The sequence below is a fragment of the Ochlerotatus camptorhynchus genome, unplaced genomic scaffold (genome assembly GCF_037179485.1).
Source record: "Ochlerotatus camptorhynchus isolate MF236.1 unplaced genomic scaffold, CSIRO-AGI_Acam_v1.1 ptg000182l, whole genome shotgun sequence".
NCBI classification, from domain to species: domain Eukaryota; kingdom Metazoa; phylum Arthropoda; class Insecta; order Diptera; family Culicidae; genus Ochlerotatus; species Ochlerotatus camptorhynchus.
In genome coordinates this window covers 345,747-365,133 of record NW_027040672.1, presented here as the reverse complement: position 1 = coordinate 365,133, position 19,387 = coordinate 345,747, and the positions used below count along the sequence as shown (strand labels likewise).

The 19,387-nt window shown below is 36.9% G+C and overlaps 2 protein-coding genes across 3 annotated transcripts in view; one reads left to right on the top strand and one right to left on the bottom strand.

Annotated features, from left to right (window-relative positions):
• The window catches only part of Cirl (Calcium-independent receptor for alpha-latrotoxin), a 117,247-nt gene that overhangs the window by 58,377 nt on the left and 39,483 nt on the right, over nt 1-19,387 (top strand). The window contains exon 1 of one of the 2 annotated variants that reach the window (XM_065222990.1): nt 10,002-10,034. The exons of the other annotated variant lie outside the window; for it this stretch is intronic. The gene's annotated coding sequence lies outside the window, so the exon portion shown is untranslated. Of the gene's footprint in view, nt 1-10,001; nt 10,035-19,387 lie in introns of those variants that run through there. 2 annotated transcript variants of the gene reach the window in all.
• LOC135702016 (DNA-dependent protein kinase catalytic subunit-like) overlaps nt 1-19,387 on the bottom strand; it is a 253,136-nt gene that overhangs the window by 200,998 nt on the left and 32,751 nt on the right. The window lies entirely within an intron of this gene.

The following is a 19,387-nucleotide window of genomic DNA, read 5'->3' as shown; positions in this document are numbered from 1 at the left end:
TCTGAATTATCTTGAAATTGTTCTGAAATAAACCAGAAGACACTCCGCGTAATAATTGCCGTTGAATTCTTTTTGGAATTTCCTTGCAACCCCGTCTAAGAATTTAATTGGAATGCTTCTTAGAATTCCTTTAAGCCTATTCGGAGACTTTGATTCCTTTGAAAATATTTTCAAAAATTTCTTTTAACTCTATTCAAAACAGCAGAAATCTTTCGAAATTTTATTTAGAAACCCCTTGGAGTATTTTAAAGGATTTCTTTCTAATTCTCAGAATTTTTTGCAATAAATTTTGTTGGAGTTCTGTGATGAATCTTTCGCACTAGGGTTGAGATTATTGCCAGCACAATCTAAGAACTCTGTTTCTTGTTGAATTCTGATCATAATTCTCTTGGAATTCTTCTTAAAATTCATCTTAAAATTCATCTCTAATTTTCTTCACGATACCCATACAAATCTCATCAGAATCACGTAGGAATTTTCCGCAATGTTTTGTTTTTGACAACTCCTTTTTAAATCTTCTAAAATTATCTAACAATTTAATTTAGAATTTGCATTCTTCTCCAAAGAAATCCTTCCAAATTCATCTAACAATTATTAGGGTTTTCATGTCAGAATAATTCTGGAAATCTGCTCAAAACTTTTCCTTCGAAAACTGTGAGGGAATCTTTCTCAATATTTGTTTGAAATCAAAACTTTGAATTCTTTTAAAATTTACTAAAAAAATCCAGGGTTTGTCTGCTAGATTCTATAGATTTTTATGTAATTTGTTATAACCCTTAAAATGCTTCCAAGTCTCAGAGCGTGACAATTATGACTCCACGACTCATAAGTATTATATTTATTTAATTTTTCATATTTGTGATCTTGAATTTTTTTTTCCAAAATCTCACATTTTAATTATTTTTACTCCAAATCTTGCATCACAAAGATTGTTAATTATCACAAATTTTGAAAAAAAGTTCTAGTTTCAGACACTACTCAAAATTTAAAGCCCCAGAATCTTGGGAATCTTCTTAAATCACATTTTTTGTCCTTTTAGTAAATTCCTTTCAGAGCGTTCTTAAAAATGCGTTCAATTTGGTTTTTTTTGTTTAATATTTACAACCGGGAATTTTTTAAGATTTAAACCGGGAAAACCGGGAAAAAACCGGAAATTTCAAAATGAAAATTCACTGGCCACCCTGCCATAACCTGATCTCGAGATATCTAAAATTTTGTGAGATTTAATATAAAAAAAAACAGCATGAGATTTAATATAACAAAAAGAAGCAGATTCCAGGGTCCTGGCTTTTTTATTTCATTCTCAAGAAATTTTTACCAGCGTAAGGTTTTGTAAATGGTCTAGCAATTTTTCCTAGCTCTAGAGATTCTTTCAAAGACCCGAATTTAGATAAATCTTTGAAAGTCAGTAGCTTTAGTATCGGTCCAAAATCAAGTAGCAGCGTCTTGAGTTCTTTTCTAAATCCATCAAATTGTATTTTATTGTATTTTTTAGTTCTGAATTAAACAATTTTTATGCCAGGGAGGCCAGCGAACTGGGAACACCGGGATATAATCGGAAAAACCCAGGAATTTACGGGTGATCCGAGAAAAATAAATAAACCTTAATAAATGATCAATCAGGTATATTTTTTTTTAAATTTTTAATGAATGAACTAGTTTATAAAGTTTGTGAAAAATAAATTACTGAAATTGCCATGAGTCGTGCAGATTTAAACTTTATCAAATTATGAGTTACTTTTCCATATGACTTAATATTAACTTATTTAATTTTGTTTTCCCATAATTACCTTGAGATTCTGGTTAAAAAAATCATGAGATTCTCCTAAAAACTCATGAGAAAAAAACCTTCGAACTTTTCTCGTACCTTGGAATTCTCTTTCTCTCATTTCCTTGAAACTCTCTCTAACAATTTCTACGGAATCCTCGAAAGGATTCCTTTTGTATTATGCTAAGAATTAAATTCCTTTGAAAATATTCTCAAAATATTAAACAAAATTTCCACGGAAATTCCAATATTGTAAAATTGACTAGACTAGACTAGAAAACTTTCTTCAGGAATCCACCAGAGTCTATGTGTAAATTATCCTCAAAACAACCTATACATTCTGTCAATAATCATCTCTGAATTCTCGCCAAAATTCTCTTGAATTTTTTTTTAAATTCACTTGTTAATCTCTTAATGTTCCCCATAAAATTCAACTCAAATTCACGTAGGAATTCTCATAGATGTCCTTTTAACAATTTCCATTGAATTATTTTTAGAATTATCTGGGAATTCTATTCAGAAATTGCATTCTTTCTTTTCCCTTAAGATGTTTATCAGAAAGTTGTAGCTATTCTGTTGAGCATTTCTCTTGAATTAACACATTAATGTCTTTTAAATTCTCCTAAAAAATCCATAGGAGTTATCATCAGCATATGTTTTTTTTAAATTGCTGGAGCCCTGAACCTTTTTCCAATTTGCAAAGCTTTGACAGAACCAAAATATTGTTTTCAATCTGTGATTTTTCTAATGTTTCACCTTTTGAGTATTTTTCTCAATACCTTATTCAAAAAAAAATTTTTTTGGTTTATAAACCAAAGATCTTACTGTTTTTATAACTGTGTAACAAATTAAAAAAAAACGCAGTCAAACTACGGAATATTCAAACATTTACTTACTCTGAGATCTTCAACAAATTTCCCTAGATCTCATTTGTATCAAGTTAAAGATTTTTAAACAATGTCTTAATTCTATCTCTCACTCTTTAGAATTCGGTTTAATGGCCCATTCAGCGTAAAAGCGTTCGGCCTAGTGACCTTACAAATATTAGTTATCCAAAAGTAAATGATACAATCGCGATAGTTACTAAGAAAATTCAAATTGCATCACATTAATAAACTTGCACTTTAAAAAAATATGAAATACTTTCGTTTTTTACTGAATGTTATAAACCGGGATTTTTTAACATTTAAACCGGGAATTCCTGGAAAAAAGCAAGAATTTCAATTTGAAAAATCACTGGACAACCTGCATGCCAGATTTTAGAACAATATTTCTTTGTTCAAGGTCATGATTTTTTTTCTATGTTTCAGAAGCATTTAAATTTTTCTAGGACTTGATTTTACATTCTTACATATCGAAATTTATTCCAGACTTTATAAATTTGTTCGTATTAGAGATCGCGAATTTCTAAGTCCCAGCTTTCAAAAAAAAAAAAAAGAATGTCCAATATCTCTAGAATTTATCACAGAATAATACAATTTTTTTCAATATCGAGATTTTAAATTATAAACACATGTAAAATTTTCTATATCCGTGAGAGCTAATTTTCCTCGTTCCAGAATAATGAGAATTTTTCGGTTGTCTTGGTTCCATGTGTTGCAAAAGTTTCTGTTTTCGAGATCTTTAAAATTGCCTTCTTTCCCTTGATTTTTTTCCGTCGATCTTATTTTCCGTAATGAGTACCAATGCTACCGACGCCAAATGGCTTTACTTCCCTTCCAAAGGAAGGCGCGATCAAAGATTTTATGCCTCAGAAAATCTCGACGGCGCCGACTGGGATTGAAGCCAGGCCTGCCGGGGTGCTAGGCAATCCCGCTTACCACAACACCATCAGCGCCGCTCTTTAAATTGTTTGTCTTACGATTGTCAAAATTTGTCCGAGACTCTAATAAATCCAATATTTCCTATTAAATTTCTATGCTCAATCTTTCACAGCTCGAAATTCATTTAAATTAAAAAATCGATGCAGACAAATTAGTACTGTGTGAAGAAATGGAGGTTAGAAATGAACTGTGCTTTGATTATTCAATTAATACTGATTTTTTGAAAACAAATTAAGGGGATCCTTCAACCATTTGTTTTATGTTAAAGAAGCTTGATTTGGATATGAATCCAACCTTTCGTTGATTGCAACCTGCTTTGAGAAATATTATAAATTCACAACCCCACAATGGTGGGTTGTGAATTTATAATATTTCTCAAAGCAGGTCGCAATCAACGAAAGGTTGGATCCATATCTTTCCGATCAAGAAATGTCACTATCGATAACTTTTTTTATTGTCACTATTTTAGTAGTTATTTTATTCGCTAAACTCACTACCATTGCATCACTACAAGTCCTGCCAGTAACACTAGGAACGGTTTGTGTATCGGACGAAATCCGAAGCGCTGCATGTGAGAAAGAAGAACAAGGGAAAACAGATTCAATTATTGAATTTTTAGTCCCTCGGCTCCGTAGAGCTTTCAGAGACATCGATCCTACCAAATAAACACTTTAAAAATAAAAGCGTGTCGCTTAAAAGAAACGTGCCATTATGATAGACTCAACTAATTTTCGGCCTCTTATTAGGTACTAAAATCTTCAGTGAAATCTCACTCTGTATCGCTTTTTACTGTTGTAGATGCCTCTGGGCATTCTAAAACCGATACATTCAACCTTGAAAAAGAGGAAATAGTATCGCTTGGGTTGGGTGTTGATTCCGGAAATTCAGCCGAGGGATGGGGAATCTGTTATTGGTTTTGCGATTTCGCCATAAACATCAGCGAAATAGATTACTGGTTGCTTTGATTTATACCGTACATTGATGTGTACCGGGAAGGTATATTTAGTATCAGTTCAAACATATCGGCTCAGCTCGGTGACGTGGGAAAATGTCTCGACTTTTCTCTGAGGCAGACGAAAAAATCTCTGGTCACGTCTTCCTTCGGAGGGAAGTAAAGCCGTTGGTCCCGGCCTATGGATTGATGGGTTCAATATCTAGGGTCCAGGTGTTGATATCGGCCTGGAATTCTTTGGAATTAGGCTCGAAATTGCCTTTCAGTTCTTCATCTTGGATTCCTGCCGAAGCTTCCTTGAAATTTCCTCAAATTTCTTAAGAAGTCTACTAGGGATTTTCTTGAACCTATCTTCATACTGGCTTACAATTCAGCAAATATTTTTTGTTTGAGGTATCGCCAGAAATTGATTTTCTTGGAATTATTAACGTTAGTTCCTTATACATAGCTCTCTTCAGAATTCTCTTTGATCGATTGATTGATTGACATTTTAAGATTTTCAGCCTTTGGGTGGTTCGTTTCTGGAAAATAATTAACAGGTATCGAAAGGGACCTTCCTTGGCTGATGGTAACATAGTAACAATGGTACATAATTGTTTACATTCTGAATTACGAACAATGCCCATCTATAATTTGATCATTAGAGACAATGTAAGAGTTGCTGCCATACCATCATTTAGAATTCTCCTCAAAATCCCAATAATAACCTCTTTAAAATTATCTTCGAAATCACCTTTAGTTCTCCTTGCAATTTTCTTGAAATACATCTTAAGTTCCCTTGGACTTCTAGTCGAATTCCCTTGGACGTGACTATCTAAGCATTAATTAGGCCAGACCAGATGCATTGTAGAATAAGTTCAAAATCCTTATCGGGCAACTCCAGACGTTGAATCCATACACATGAGGGCTATAAATCAACCTCAGACTTCATATATTTTTTGGAACAACTTACACTACCCACCATAAAAGTATAGCAACACTCATTTGCATATTGCATCACCCGCCAAAAAAGATTAGCATCACCAAACAAATGTTGAAATAGCTGAAAAAGTGCTAAATACGGTTTGGGGAAGATAGAATTTTTTGAGTCTTTGGTACTTGAAAAAGTAGTGATTCACGTCAGAAAACTAGGAAATCACTTCGGAAAGCACTGAATCCCTTCAGAAAAGTTATAACTCTCTTCGAAAAATACTAAATCACTTTAGAAATATTCTGAGTTGCTTCAGAAAGTACTAAATCACATCATAAATGTTCTGAATCACTGAATAAAAAATCGAAATCACTTCTACGTTAACTGAATCATCCCATAAATGTTCGCAATCACTTCAAGAAGTAATTATTCACTTCAGAACAATTGCGAAACTTTCTGAAGTGATTCAGTACTATCCAAAGTTATTCCGAGCTTTTGTGAAGTGATTCAATGCTTTCCGAAATGATTCCAATCTTTTCTAAAATGATTCAGTAAGTACTTCCTAAATGATTCAGTTCTTTTGGAAGTGATTACAAACTATCTGGAAACATTCAGTATTTTCCAAAGTAAATCCGTAATTTTCTGAAGTGATTCATTATTATCTGAAGAAATTATGACCTTTTCTGAAATGATTCAGTACTTTCTGAAGTTAATACAAACTTTTATAGACTGATTCAGCATTTTCGAAGTGAATTGTGGGATTTTTCCTGGATGCCCAATGTGACAATGGACCATCGATATAATTTCAGTGAGAAAATATTATGTTCACCATGTGTATAATGGCCGGCGCCGGTGGTGTAGTGGTAAGCGTGACTGCTTTCTAACATCCCGATGGGTCTGGGTTCAATCCCAACCGAGGTCGGTGGGATTTTTCTGAGGCATAAAAATCTCTGGTCACGTCTTCCTTCGTAAGGGAAGTAAAGCCGTTGGTCCCGGCCCATGTGTGTTGAATTGAATGGGTGAGATATCCTACGCAGGTGTGGAAGCTGCCTTCCTGTACATTCGATTGCCGTCAATGGATGGCAATCGATGTCCGTCGGTGATTGGCACTAGATTGCGGAACAGAGACCGACGTTAAATAAAGGAAAGAACCATGTGTATAATTATTACAGAACAGTAAAGCCGAATGCCGTCCCAGAGAGACCCCAATGAAAAGTGGAATAGCTCCGAAACCATGTATGGATGCAAATTTTTCCTGATGGATTAAAAAACATTAATAGATTCTCGCCAAAATGCAACTTGTGGTGCAGAACATTGAGAAATGGTGATTTTAGGATTAATTGAATTTTGAAATCGATGCAAATTTAGACGTTATGCACACAAAACTTAAATTCTTTTCGAAGAGATTCAGTTTTTGCGGAAGTAATGACAATCTTTTTGGAATTATTCAGTAATTTCCAAAGGGAATCCGAAATTTTCTTATGTGGTTCCATTACCATCCGAAGTGATTCCGAGCTTTTCTAACGTGCTTCGGAACTTTTATGAAGTAGCTAATTGAGTACTTTCTGAAAAGATTTCAAACTTTGCTAACACTCCGAACACGATGCCTCCGGTAAAATGTGTAACGGTCAATTGGAAATGTTTGAAAAATCATTGCCCAGCAATTTATCGATAGATTTTAAAGCTATTGATACCGATTAAATCTTTAAAGTGTGTCAAATGGCGCCAATAGATTTGCAATTCATCAATAAATTGCTAAGCTATGATTTTTAAAACATTTTTTTTGGGTGATGCTAAACTTTTCAAGGTGATGCAATATTCGAATGAGTGTTGCAATATTTATGCGAGTCCATACTTACAACTTATGCTACTTATGATACAGCTCTCAGGGTGGTATAAGCCAACTTCAAAAGCCTTATGCGTCAACTAACTTATGGATCTACTTAATGCCTTATTGGTTAACTCTTCAGGCCTTACGAAAAACACAATTATAAATCAATTTTGGTTTTTAGGACAAAATAATTTACTCATGGAACATACCCAGAGGCCATATCGGGGTACGTTCAAATGGATTTAACGTGAAAGTCTTACGATCATGAATCCCGATGAATGTGGGCGTCTTAATGTATTCCCCACAGATACGCGTATTTCGGTCGAGTATTAGTACAAGACACTGAAGATGTCAGCACATTGTATCTTTTAAAGATAAGCAAACAAGGTAGTGGAATTAAATGGAAATTACTAGTCCTTCTCTCTTTCTTTATACTTATGATCTTGAACATGAAGTGGGAAGATTAGAGGTTTTGATCACTGAAACATCCATGAAACGAAATCTTAGGTGCTCCTCTTTCATTTGAGGCTAGTTTCAAAATGATCCTACGAAATGCATCATTTGAAATATTCTAAAACCTTTATGGTTTAAGAAATTATCCTGAGGAAGTAGAATGAATGCCGACTTCGTCAATGCCTTTACCTATTTTCGTCTCGCTCGATCGCACAATTTTGGCCAAACGATGCCCATGCCTCATGTAAAAAGGAGAGCTTATGGACTTCATGTTTACCCCTAACGGTAGTTGGTAAAGTTATTCTATCCAACTCCGTAGCATCTATGGGGGTGTCGGTGAGTTGCTGGCCTCCCGTTAAGTAGATGTTACATCAACAATATCCGTCCTTTCCCCGTAACGGAGAAGATGGGCGTGGCTGGCACTGGTAATTGTCATGCTTTTCCTGTTCTGAACTTTGATTGGAGAGCTATCCACTCCGAAATAGTTTACCTTAAGCAATCAGAATAAGAACGTTAAAGTAGATACATGCCAGTTGCTAGTATACAATCTACTAATTACTCCGTTACAAACGCAACGGTAGTTGGTAAAGATATTGACGGAGCTGGCGTTTACCCCATGTAAAAATTTCAATCCAATTGTAAACGTGGATTGTATAACGGGAAGTTTAAAAGATATTTGCCTAAAAAACCTGGAATAACCGAAAATTTAAAAATGAAAATTCAGTTACCACCCTGAATATTGCATGTAATTAAAATATTTTTACCATGACAATAAATTATCTTAACTGGAACTGAAGTTCAGAATTGATTGTGAAGGGATCACATCATTTGAACAGTTTAAAATGACGTTTCTTACCACTCGATCTTTGCCTTGGAACAATATTATGATTTTGTTTTCTTCTAGAAGCTCGAGAAAATGGGATCTTATTTATTCTAAGATTGAAAAAAAAAACAAACTCCTCGAAAATATGATTAATTCAGCCTCACGAAGAACCATCCATTTGGGTCCTGTTTTGTCAGGGTGTATAATTTATTGCACGCTGGTACGGTGTGAAAATTTGGTATGCTCAGAAAATCAACGATTCTCAAGCCCCATCAATTTAAGATTCATCTTCGGCTAGCTTAACCATACTGCTAAACACCGGTTCCGTATCACATAATCATTCCAACTCAACCATCTAATTCCGTTTAATTGAAATCCATCTTCTTCCTCTCGTTTCCTCTTCCAACCCTGTGTGGCATGACTCACATTCCGCGCGAATCAAAATTGCTGCCACCCAAAAATCGATCCCATAAACCTGCTTCAGATAGAGAACGGTTAATACTATGCAACATCATAATCGCCTAGCCCGGGTTACACGACTACGACCTACGACGACGACGACGACGGCGAACCGAGCAACGGAGAGAGGCCATAATCTAGAACTCCAGTCAGGCGGTGGAAATTCGATAATCACGTCCGACACAAACTAAATTGCACTTGGAATCTAATACCCGAAAACAGACAATTTGTTTAAACTTCTCGGGCTTGATCCCACGGTTGGATTCAAAAACGGCGTACGCGGAACGCTGAACAGAGGTACAGGTATCTCCATCCAGCCACCACAATGCTTTGCGCGGTCGTCGTCACTCGACGGTCGTTCATGTTGTAAAGAGAGAGAATGGAATTCCTGAAAGGCGATGTTTGACTGTATGTGAAGGCTTGGTCAGCGGTGGTGGTGGTCGTCGTAGACGTTGTAGTTTGCCGTCATCTTTGGCTGCCTTGCCAGCAGCCAGCGGCACACACTACTCTAATGGACACTCTAATGGATCTCTTTAGCATTTTTTCCCCCGTCTTGTATGCCTTCGCACGACTTGGTTGGTTGGTTGGTTGGTTGTCTAGTTGGATGATGGTCGGAGTGGATATAGCTATGCCATGGCCATTGAGGCTTAGCTTTTACAATTCCATAATACCTTGTAGGACGACGACTGTGTGCGCTGTAGAGGAGAGTGCCACTCCACTCTAGGCAGCTCGTATCGAGATTTGAGATTGCCCCCGAGAAGAGGCTAAACACTAAAAGTTTCGCCCTCGTCTCTGTGTTCTTTTCTCTGGCGACGGTTACTCCATTCAGTGAGACTTTCTGTTGATGCATAGCAGCGAGTTGCAGGCAGGTTTTTTTTGCCCTGGTGTGAGTGGTGCATGCAGAGGCGTGTTCAGTGCGAAATTACCTTATTTATTGCATTACAACAAGTTTACTTACTTTTCTTTTCTCTTTTTATTTACAGGTACGACCAAACCAAACTCATAATCAGGATAAGTAATTTGATATGTTTTGTTTACTTTTAAGCGTCTCATTTACACCAAAGATAAGTTACATGTTTTTGAATTATTGGTTTGAACGTTCTTCGAGATTTGCATATTTTATCATGCGACAAAGCATGTTCGGTTTCAACCAGAAACGCGGAGGATAGGTCCATTAATTTGGAAAAAATAAAAATAAAAATGATTGGCGCATAAATTTCACGGGAGAACTCGATTTCAGGGAAATTTCAAGAACTTCAACGGAGTTCCAGCACTTATTAGAATTTTAGATCCTTCAAAGTTTGCAGAAGATTTTGTCTGAAGTTCACAGATCTTTTCCGAGTGCCCGCAACAACTACGGACACCCTAGAACTTCTCTGAAGGTATAACATTTTTTTCATATTTTCCAGAACTTCTCTAAGACTTTTCTGAAGTCCCTGAACTTATAAGCAATTCCTTTAACTTCTCTGATGTTTCCAGAATACTATCGGAGTTCCAAGAATTTCTCCGAATCATCATGAACTTTCCGAAGTTACCAAAAATGTTTTCAAAATTTTCAAAACTTTTCTAAAGTTCTCAGCATTTCTCCTCCAGAAAAGTTCTGCATACTCCATAGTTATCGGAGCTGGAACTCCAGAGAAGTTCTGCAAACTTTATAATTATTGAACGTTCGGAAATATTCTGGAAACACACAAGTTCTGCAAACTTCAAAGTTTTTTGTTTTTATCTAGTTCGTTTATTTGGAAGGCTCAATCGCGTTACCTTTACGGAGCCGATAATTCATTGTTTTAACAAAATTCACTTATGTCTATGTCTAGGAGAAGTTGGGCCGAATACTCGCGGCTTACCCGCGGTTAGCGGGGTACATTGTCGAAGGAGACTTCAAAGTTATCGAATCAACGGAGTAGTTTTGGAAGCTGCGCAGAAGTTATGGAAACTCCATAAGGGTCTCAGGAATTATCTCGTGTTCCTCCAAAGTAACTGCCCTGAAGTTCGCAGCGCTTCCTAAAATTTCACAGATACCTTGAAAGAAACAATGAATACCCCTGATTGTATCCACCTATGGTGAAATCTAACCCTACATGTTGATTTCATGTGTTGAAGTTATGATACGTTTTGTCACTTGAAAGGAACTGTTAACTGCACCCGGAACATTATTATTATTATTTATCTTTATTAGGGAGGCTTTCAGCCTTGGGCTGGTTCGCCTCCAAAGGCACCCGGAACATGTCCAAATGTATCTAATATGGTCCTGGGTATTTTTCATAATCACTAGGAAGGTTCAAAATATAGATTTTAGCTCGACCAAGCTCAATCGATTCCAAACCAGGTTCTGAAAATTCTCGCAAAATTTTAGTTCATTTGGATACGAACTCATACTGCATTTATACTGAAGTTTGTATTAGAATTACTATGGAAAAGTGAACTTTTTGTTCAGCACTTCGCTATAACCTCGGGAATTCGACGAGAAAAATAAATAAACCATACCATACGAACAAATGCTCACGCCAAAATTTCAGAATAAACAAATATCGAAGAGTGAGTCTTTATCAAAAAAAAAAATGAATTGCTCTTTTTGTTGCATAATTTTCATTAGTTTTCCGTCCTATTTTTTTTTTTAGGATATAATAACTCAGCAATATTTGAAATTGATTTGTCCCAATTTCCGATGTAAAGTGCTTGGGCTTTAAAAGATTTACCACTCAGATTTGGCCTGGAGCGAATTTGGCGCGGATTAGATTCACTTATTCTGAATTCAACTTAATTTTTAATTTAAATTTTTTGAAGATTCCTTTCCGACCATTCCATCGATTTTTTTTAAGAATAGGATGTACTTTTGTGAAAAATAAGTTCTGAAATCATTAAAATCTCTCATTCTTTGAAATATGTTTGATGGAATCTCCCGAAGGTCCATTTTTAGAACGATTCTAACAGTGGCGTCGTGTAACCTCACTTTTTGCCTGTTCAACATGTAGAGTCATTATATTGAAATCGATCTTAAAATGCATTGGGTCTTCTAGGTTCACTGATTTGTAACGATTTAAAGCAATATATCTTTATTTGTTTATATTTTAAGAGTTATTCAACAGGTAAATTGAGGTTCGTTAGGGGGACGCACCTGGTTTCTAAAGTTCACAGTTCTATATGTTTGAGTAGTATTTCCATATCTTGCTTCCCCAGAAACAACAACCAGTTGATGGGTCTTCCCAAGAATAACCGAGAAACGGGAAATATTTTCGTTCAAAGTCCAGAAAGATAATAAGTAGAATTTATGGCATTTATTCATCAGAATGTTTATTTCATGACTACTGTATGATTATATGCGATTTATGATATGAAAAATAGTTTAATCACTTAATTTTAATACTTTTACTTCCAGCGACTCATTTTCCCGAGCTGCCAACGATATTTCTTCCGGCTTCTTCTGGATTTAGTTTTTTTTTTGAGCCAGTAGATATTATGGAATTCTCTCAAAAGTCTCTTCCAATTTTGTTAGAAATAGTTATCTGATTTCTTCGGAAGTTTCTTCCAGAAGTCTTTCTGACTTCTGTGATAGCTTCTTTTGACTTCCGCTGTGAGGTTCATCTCCGGCAGATTCTCCCGTCTTCTATAGTAAGACTTTTTGGCATCGCGTGAAAATTTCCTCGGAAGTTTTTTCTTGACGTTTCTGCAAGCTTTCTCCTTAGATGTTTTTTATGACTCTTCTGGAAAAGTTCTTATAATTGTCTCCCAACAATATTTCTAAAACCTTTTCCCGGGATATTGGAACAAATTCCCGGGAATCAGGAGTCGCGATTTTTATCTCGCGTAGGAAACACTACATTTGATTATTTGAAAGGTGAAAGCTCTAAAAACTGAAAGCTATTAAACTTATTGCAAATTCTACGATCTTATCAGTTCCCAGAATACCAATCAATATGTATGTACTCGTTGGATATCTCTGAAGCTCCTCTGAAATTCGCAGATCCTCTCCTAATGTGATTCCTTGAAGAGTCCAAAAAATGGCCGTGCACGTCCGCAAACATGGAGTCTCAGTTCCATTGTTTTACGTTATACGGGAGTTGATATTTGTGCTCTTGAACTTACGAGGCGATATTGAGATTAATCAGAACAGAAGATCTTTTAAATTCTAATCTATAGGTCGTAGAAATTCTCAGTAGTGCTTCATGATTCTTACCTCTTCATCAGATCCCTGGTCGACTCAAAGTTTAGATCTGAGATCCAACGAATCTCCAGACCCAATGATATCCAGAAAAGTCTTGTTAATTTTAGAAAACATCCTAAATTTTAAAAAAAGATCAGGGGATTTCGGAGATATTCATTCACAGGGTGACCAGTGACCCGGAAAATCTGGAAAACCGGGTAAAGCCGGGATTCTAAGTCACCGGGAAAATACCGTGAAGTTCTATTACAAATCGGGATAATATTGGATTCGATTCGGGTAAGATTCTGGACGTTGAAAACATTTCAAGACCCTTAGACTAGACTAGATTTTCAGGATACAGTCACTTCGAAGAACTATTGAGCGAATTTTAGAAGTGATTTTCCAATTTAGAATGAATTCTAGAGATAACACCACGGTAATTTCAGAGAATATGCCCTAGGGCGTCGTTGTGCCAATCAGAGTTGCGACCTATCACAATCACGATCGTCAAACAGCTGATGCTAGTAACACTTGGTACATTCCTATCAATGTGCTTGTCGAAGCACTCTCCATGACCAATGACCATCCATCAAATTGACGCAATAAATAAAAAGCAACTGGTGAATGTCGTCTTCGGAGGTGACCCATCACCGATCTGGTCACTCCTGACAATCACGACACTCATCTGTGCTCGTTTTGAAGCAGTTGCTGCTTTGTTTACTTATGTGAGTGTGCTGGTGAGTGAGCCCAAAGTTGCAATAGTGCAGATATGATAACAGACAAGCAGATATAACACTCTCAAAATGGTCATCGAAATTGCTTTTAACAGTAAATTTAAATTTTGCCAGTTGGTAAGATCCAGAAACAATGCTACTGTCTTCGGCCGAGTGCCCACTGGTGTGGCGGTGACGTGACATCACGCTACAATTTCAAAACACCATGTCGAAATCGTATGGCGAGAGGCGCACGACGACATGATATTTTGATATGAAAGCAGATGCCACATCTCGGCCCCATTAGTGGGAGTCTAGCCTTAGTAATGGTTCATTACTAAGGCAATCGCATTTGGTTTTATCGAAGACAACATATCAAGAAGACTGGCAACTCTACCATTTTCTCATACGACCGCTATGAGACCGGCACAATCGCGTCATCTGCCACGAAAAGGTAAATGCTTCGAACGAATTGGATAGCAAAGTTTACAACCTCAGTTTTTCTCTGTGCGTTACTTCCACCTTCACTCGAGCGCAGCGCTACTATATCCGTCTCTTGGATTCTGTTATAGTTGTCAGTCTTCTTGATTTGATGTATTCGGTTTTATGCTTAATTTAAATGTATATCGCACAACCGGATTTTTTTTTAAAATGCCAGGAAAAAGACGGGGAAAAACGGTAAATTGCTAACTGGGATTTGTTGGTCACCATAATTTTTAGGAGAACTGCAGAGATGCTCAGCAACTTCAATAAAACTCTTTGGAGATGTTTAAAGATATTAGGTTTTTTTTCAGTAAAGTATAGAAGACTTCAAAAATGTTTAGATAATCTTGGCAATACTTTGGAAACTCCTAATAATCCTAGGGTGCTTCAGAGAAAGTCGTAGATATTCCAGGAAATTAAAGAAACCTCCGATATGTTTAGAGTCTTTTATACCTGTTCAGAGAATCTTAATAAAATTTAAAAAAACCTCAGAAAAACTTTAAAATTATAAAAAGCTGTTCATTAGCAGTTCTTACGGTCGATGCGTCGCTGACTTTGGAAAGCAACCGTTTAGTGATGAGTGTGTGAGTGACGACCACGTTTTGCGTCCGTTGCTGCAATGGAAGTGCTCTGCTCCCCGTTGGCGATACCGCCATACAATGAAACCACTATAATCGGATCCCGTTCTTATAGAGGAGGCTTATTGGATAGCGGAGGATAAAGTTTTTGTTGAGTTGTACCTATTGACTATAGTTTTAAAGGATGTCCACGATGAAATTGCCACACTATGAAATTGCTCTAACTTTTTAACCGTTGGGTAGAATTTAATGAAAATTTGGGTGGATTTAGTTCATAGTGCATTATTTACATCCTGCAAGTTTTAAAGTCCTGTGATCAAAACTCGCGGAAATGGAGTCGAAAGAACAGCTCGTGCGTGATAAAATCTTGCGCATTCATCACGAGAACAAGGATCTCTCGCATCGTTCCATCGCTAAAACGTTGGGAATCGCGAATTCCACGGTGTCGCGAGTGATTAAGCGGTTCGAGGAACGGTTGACCATCGATCGGAAGCCCAGAAGTGAAGGAAAAAGTATTCCGTACAACACCAAAAATCACAACCGCGTAGTTGGGGCCTTCAACCGAAATCCGAACGCCTCCGTCAGGGATGTGGCTAAGAAGCTGCACCTAAGCCGAAGTTTTGTCCAGAAGGCCAAAACTAAGGCTGGGCTTCGAGCGTTCAAGGTACAAAAGGCCCCTAATCGCGACGAGAAGCAGAACAAGTCCGCCAAAACCCGTGCCAGGAAGTTGTACCTCAACATGCTGACGAAAGTTGAATGCTGCAGCATGGACGACGAAACATATGTGAAGGCCGACTTCAAACAGATCCCCGGCAACCTATTTTTCACGGCCAAGGATAAGTTCAGCGTTCCGGAGCATGTCCGCACTCAGAAGATGTCCAAATTTGCGAAGAAATTCCTGGTTTGGCAAGCCATCTGTACGTGCGGGAAGCGGAGTGCACCTTTCGTGACCCAGGACACGATGAACGGACAGGTGTACATAAAAGAGTGCCTCCAGAAGCGGCTGCTTCCTCTCCTGAAGGCCCACAACGTCCCAACAATCTTCTGGCCGGATTTGGCCTCATGCCACTACTCCAAGGACGTGCTGAAGTGGTATGCGGACAATAAGGTCAATTTCGTGCCGAAAATGTTCAACCCTCCCAACACTCCGGAGCTCCGCCCCATCGAGAAGTACTGGGCGATTATGAAGCAGCACCTTCTTAAACGACCTAAGGTAGTGAAGACAGTCGAGGAACTGAAGAAAGTATGGGTTTACATGCAAAAAACGGTTGATTCACAGGTTGTGCAGAATCTTATGGCCGGGGTTAAGGCCAAGGTGCGGGCATTTGCGTATGGACTGTAAATAAAATACGAGTAAAATGGTAAAATGAAGTTTAATAGTTATTTCTCAATCCCTGCAAATTTGATGGCAATCGGATGAAAACTCGAATTTTGCGAATCAATTTTGTGTGTGGCAATTTCATCGTGAACACCCTTTAAGATGTTTTTTTTTTTCTTAGAATCCTCCGCTCTGTAAAGCTAATTCGATTGAGCCTTATCAAATAAATAAATAAACAACAAAATGCTGTTCAGTAAACCTCTTACAAATTTAAGGAATCTCAAGAAAGTACATATAGGGCATTTGGTGGGATTTCTGAAACTTCAAAATAATCGATTACGTGCACAGATTTGACGAGTTTTTAATTTAAGGTTCGCGCGGATTCGGCGCGATTTTGAAACAAAGTTGGCGTTGATTTGGCGCGAAATTTACTTCTCTGCATGATTTCCTATTCATATGGGACAAAAGCATTACTTTTATGAGCAGTAAACCGCATAGACCATTCCAGAGGATTTCAAAGCCACTTGTATATGGCTTCTTAAGCATGCTCAAATGATCTTAAGATAGGACTTAAAAAGAGAGGACAGGTCGCATAAAATAAAAAAAAATAAAAAAAGTGGGGTGCACAACTATGCAGCTGTTTTTAGCGAAATTTTGCAATTGATCTCGAAATATCTCTCGATCAGAGCATTTTAGCTTAAAGTCCCTATACTCAGTTTTCCAGTGGCGTTGCCCTAACCTCAATTTACCTGCCCACTAGCTCTCAAAACGTTCACAAATCTCAAAATATTACTTGCAATGGTTATATCAGTAAAACTAGACTATTCTGTGCATTTTGCAATCGATTTGAATGTAATTTTTGCTTGTCACGTTTTTACAGCTGGTGCACAGGTAAAAAGTGAGGTTACGTGATACCACTGCAATTTTCAGTACATGTTTTATCTACTGATTGAGCATTTTTGTTTTGATTTGTGAACGCACATCCATAATTTTGCATAAGAAGGCGCCTCGTTTATGTCGTGAAAAAAAGAGTGATTTCCCTATCACAGATATCAGATTTAAGTACCTAGTACCGTAAAACGGGGTAGCATTGATAGTTTTTTTTAAAGTATATTCTAAATATTTTTTACAGCAAAGACTGTTTTTCAAATTTTATATTTTTAAAACAAGTACTGAGGATCCAAGAGTCAATTCGTTAGTAATTTGTTGAACGAAAATTAAATCATTTGCACTATTTTTTTAGTTTTGTGACCGAACTTCAGTACTTTGATTTGGGGTTACTTCGATGAATGTAGGAAAAAAATGAGTGAAACTCAAACAATTTAGTTCTTTGAATATAAAACTTTGAATGAGTATATAATCAGAAAACTTTATAACCAATACGAATACAATATTGAATTTGTGATGGCTGTATCGGAAACACATTTCATAAGTTATGGTTTGAGTGCTTTTTCAAAAAGGCGAAAAACACGAAACTGGTTTTTTAATATTTTTGTAAAATGTGTAACACATACTTTATGAAAACTACATACCATATCAACGGAAATACCCTAAGCTACAATACGGAACCGATGTTTCTTACGGTTTTACGGTACTGACATTATCAGACGGTACCTCTATTTATGCTCTTAGATTCGAATGGTAAGTCCCTCTATTTCGCATACTCGGGACATACAAATACTTTCTAAGCCCCGTCACATTAATACAAATGGTAGAAAATCCTGGAACGCTCTTAAATATGTTTGAAATCGGTCATCTGGTTTCGGAGATATGGACGGAACAAGATCCAAAAAAAAACACGGATTAAGGGGACTAAATCGAATTTCCCGACAACCTCTTAAATCCAAATTGGATGCAACTATCTTCAAATGAAAGAGTTCATGATATTTATAGAATCAGTCCACTAGTGTCGGATATATGGACGGAACATCATCCTAAAAACACGGATATAGGAAAGTAAGTCGTGTTTCTCGGCAACCATTGAAAAGAAAGGGACGGAACAACCACCAAATGAAAAGTTTCAGGGCTCATTGAATATGTATAGAATCGGTCTACTGGTTCCGAAGATATGAACGGAACAACGTCCGAAAATACGGATTTAGGGAACTAAGTCAGGTTTCTCGGCAACCACTGAACCGAAGCAGACACAACAAACCACCAAATGAAAGCTACTAAGAATATTTTTGGAACAAGTCAACTGGTTCCGTAGATATGACCGGTACATGGGCCGGTTTGTATGGGTCATTAGACTATATCCATCCTAAAACGAATAAAACCCATTATGTCACACCTCACAACCTAGAATGAGAATTCAAAATCCAGTTCAATGGTAGTCATTTGAAGTGCCCAGGGCCATATCTGGCCATGTTTTAGGAACCCCAAAAAAAGTGGTCAGTTTCTGACTTGGGTAAAAAATACATCATGTCATGTATCCTGCATAGTGGTACATAGGGCCAACGTAGCAAAATCCATTACGCGATACCTTAAAGCAAATCAGAATTCTCGCGTAACATTTGAAAAGGGCCTATGTCCAAAATGTAAACAATCCAGAAAATGAATTGTAAATTTTTCCGCCAGTATTTAATTCCTATATAAATAAATTGAAGTATTTTAGGCATTTATATTGTTCACAATAACAATAGTAACTATATCTCAGTACACAACATCCAAAATATGCGAAACGTTTTCAAAAATACATGAAAATCGATAAAAATTTAATATCACAGTAATAAGCCTTTTTGTGAATCTTTAAATGGTTAGGCCCTTTTTGTTAAGCCGTTGTGCTTGTCATCATAAATTGTAGGCCCTTTGCTAAACCTTTTCTTAACGTCAAATAAATCATCGGCCCTGCCTCAAGCAGTAGGGTCTAGCTTTGATTTGAAATTTTTCAATCATCCCTTCTACGTCGCTAGGCTTATGAATGGAACCTCATCGAACGAAAAAAAAAATATATGTTAGGCCCGAGGTTAGGCCGTTTTAGCATGAATGATTGGAAAAATTTCGTGGATCGGCCGTTTTTAAAATCAAGTTATTTTTAATGATTTTTTATCGATAATGCGGAACATTCCCACACGACTGTTAGCTAATTACCAGTGCTACAGAATGGTATCAAAAATCGGTTTGTTTACATTT